Source organism: Cajanus cajan, chromosome 6 (assembly GCF_000230855.2).
Source record: "Cajanus cajan strain Asha chromosome 6, NIPB_CcT2T_4, whole genome shotgun sequence".
NCBI classification, from domain to species: Eukaryota; Viridiplantae; Streptophyta; class Magnoliopsida; order Fabales; family Fabaceae; genus Cajanus; species Cajanus cajan.
In genome coordinates this window covers 27192147-27195523 of record NC_138522.1, presented here as the reverse complement: position 1 = coordinate 27195523, position 3377 = coordinate 27192147, and the positions used below count along the sequence as shown (strand labels likewise).

The 3377-nt window shown below is 39.2% G+C and overlaps 1 non-coding gene across 1 annotated transcript; it reads left to right on the top strand.

Moving 5' to 3' along the window:
* Positions 1–209: 209 nt before the first annotated feature.
* LOC145949421 (small nucleolar RNA R71) lies at positions 210–316 on the top strand. The gene has a single exon (XR_014427629.1). It is a non-coding gene; the product is annotated as a small nucleolar RNA R71 (small nucleolar RNA).
* Positions 317–3377: the final 3061 nt, after the last annotated feature.

Below are 3377 nucleotides of genomic sequence, written 5' to 3'. Positions count from 1 at the left end.
TGTTCACTTCATATCGCCCCGGAGTTCCTTTCCTTGCTGTGACTTCTCTTTCACTGTATTGGCTGTGATTTGAGGCTACATTTTCCAAAATAATCATGCAGTCATTAATAGGTTTCCCCATGAAAGATCCTCCAGCTGCTGAGTCTAATATCATGGTGCTTTGTTGGTCCAATCCTTCAAAGAAAAATTGGATGGTAAGCCAACGGTTGAAGCCATGTTGTGGGCATGCTTGAAGATATCCTTTGAACCGCTCCCATGCTTCATAAATAGTCTCTGCAGTGCCTTGTTGGAAATTAGTGATTTTCTTCCTCAATTCTTTAGTTTTAGAAGGAGGAAAGAATTTCTCTAGAAAAGCTCTTTCACATAATTCCCAAGTTGCTATCTTTTCTCTAGGCACTGTTCTTAGCCACACATTTGCCTTATCTCTCAAGGTGAGTGAGAATAAGCGGAGTCGCATTCCATCAGAAACTTCATCATCAAATTGCTGGGTCTCACAGATTTCCAAGAACCCCTCTAAGTGGTCATTAGGATCTTCTGATGGTAGTCCTCCAAAGGTGTTCTGTTTGAGCATATTCACCAGAGAAACTGGTACAGTAGCTCCAGTTTGCATCTCCCCTCCAGGTATCCCACGAGCTACGGGTGCAGAGTAATCCTGAAGCGGTAAATTATCTCGTTGTGCAGCCATGTCAAATTCTCTAGAAAGGTTTCTTTTCCTTCTCAGGAGAGTTCTTTCAATCTCAGGATCAAGTGGTGTTGGTTTCCCAAGACGTAGAGATCTCTTTTGCATTAACCCTAAGGCACTGCAAAAAAAAGAAAGTGACCCGTGAAATCTGAATTGGAGAAGTAAACACTAAAAAAAAAAAAAAAAAATTATTTATTTATATAATTTTTTTTTTTTTTTTTTAAAATTCGAATTAAAATAATTGTAATTTAAATCAAGAGACGTAGTCCCCCGGCAACGGCGCCAAAAACTTGATGTATGGAAAACCGCAAGTGTACGGTTGTCGTCAAGTAATAAATATCGAATCACAAGGACTACGTGTTTGACCTAGAATTACTAGTATTTTAATTTGAATTTTAAAACAGATAGAATTTTTGTTTTGAGATGATAAGATCAGATTCGATGGTAAAAGAGATAGTAATGCAATTAATGAATAAGATAAAACTTTAAGATAAGATAAGGAGATTTCCGGGAATCTAGGGTTCGCACAAAGAGTTCCAACATTATTGAATTATTATTTTCATTAATTAATTCTATTCCATCTTGAAGGTAGTCTTAACCTAATTTAATCCTTGCACCTTCTCAGGCTACGAGGACGTGTTTAATTAAAATTAATCTCTACTCTCATGGTAATTACGTTCAATTAAACCCATTAAGATCTTTGTTAATCTATTGCTCCTCGAAAGCTTAAATCAACTCTCGTGATTTAACACTCAAGTCTGTTCCTTTAGGTTCCGATAATTAGGTTCTCCTCTCAGTTCATCCCTAATTATCTATGATTATGAAAATTAAGATTAATTGTTTATCATAATTATAATCAAGTTCTCCTCTTAGTTCATCCTTGATTAATGTTATTATGAAAACAATAATATTAAAGTTCATATATAAAATATAAAAGAACAGATCAAGAATTGGAATAAAATTAAGAAACTGAATAATGCATTAATAAAGAGGTTCTCAGAGGCTAAGCCCTGATCCCAGAAAAAGGGAAACTACTCACAGGAGTTCATAGTAGTTCTCCAAGAAAAGAAGAATAAAAGAAAAGCAAACCTTAGAGTCGATGGCACAGGCGCCCAACCTTCTCCAAGTGTCAAAAACTAAAAAAAACTGTCTCCGAAAACCAAAATCCATTCTAGGCTAACCTCATCTAATTTATAACCTAAAAGGGTAAAAAGGTAAAACTACCAAGATAAAAATTACAAAGATAAAATAAAAATAAAACATAAAACTTAAAAAGCTGGGACGCGAAGTGAATCACGGCCGTGACTGAGAATCACGACCGTGATCTTCTCTGGAGCACATCTATGAAGGGTCAGTGGCGTTCACGGGTGTGATTGGGAGTCACGGCCGTGATTTTCTCTGGTGAATCACGGGCGTGATTTAGAATCACGGCCGTGATTTTCCCTGTAGCTCAGCATTTCCTCTTTAATTCTTAAATCTTGATCCTGCTCAGAGAAAACACAACACATACCAAGAAAAGCATAAAATAGGAAAATGATATAAAAATTTATTAAAAACATGAAAGATATGCATGATTATGCTATGAATTCTTGTGAATTAAAGTGCTAAAATACGAGTAAAATACACAACATCAGCATACCTCCGTGTTTCTGACGACGGGGTAGCTGAGTATTAGTCGTCGCCTCTCCAGGCTCGTGCATACCTCGGTGTTTCTGACAACCTCGGTAGCGTGAGTTTGCCCTCTCCAGGGTCTGCGGTTTGCCCTCCCCAGGGTTGCATACCTCCGTGCTTCTGGTCACTTTGGTAGCGTGAGTTTGCCCTCTCCAGGGATTTGTGATGATTTTGTCTCCACAGTCCACGATGCTGCTTTGATGGTTGTTTTTGATTTTGGTGCCGCTGAGGGCTGGATAGCGCAGGGATCCGTCTAGGGGATGTGCAGTTACTCATAGGTTCTTGTGTCCCAACTTTCCATTGCGTAGTTGGTGCCCACAGGGGAAATTCTGATTCCTTGGGGATGCAGACACAAAGATGCTCTTTCTGAGGTGAGCGATGCCTTATGATTGGCTGACGTCCTTTCAACGTTGGTGGAGTATCCCGGTTATCCTTATTCGGGTGACTCTTTTGATTTTCTGATTTTGTTGCCTCTGTGTAGGATGTTATCCGCTGGGAGATTCTGTCGTGTTGATCTTGATTGGCATCTTCTGTTAGGCGGATTATCTTGACATTCGGTGTTTGGTTGAATACCGAATTCCGCTTGGGGAATGGATATTGATCTTTTTGGATTTTTCCTTTTTTTGGAGGAATGCCTCTGAGTAGGCGAATGGAGATTGAGGATCTTATGTATCCCAGAGTATTATTTTGAAAGCCTCTTCAGGCTTAGCTTCACTCGTCGCTTGAGTTGGAAAGCTATCTTCCACTGAGGAAGTCTAAGTCCTTTGACTTGGATATTTTGTTTGGACGATCATGCTTCCGTTGGGGGATCTTGCTGATCTTGCTCTGATAGCTTTCACTGGGAATTCGGCCCAAGAGTGCAAGCTGAGATGTCTCTGGGGAGTATTATTTCGGCAAGCCTCTCCAGGCTCAGTTATTCTGTATGATTGTTGGATTTTCTGAATTTTGCCTTTTTTTGTCGATTTCGGCTTTTTCTGTTGGCTGCTGTCATACACAACAAATTTTTCCTATTTTTCTATTTTTA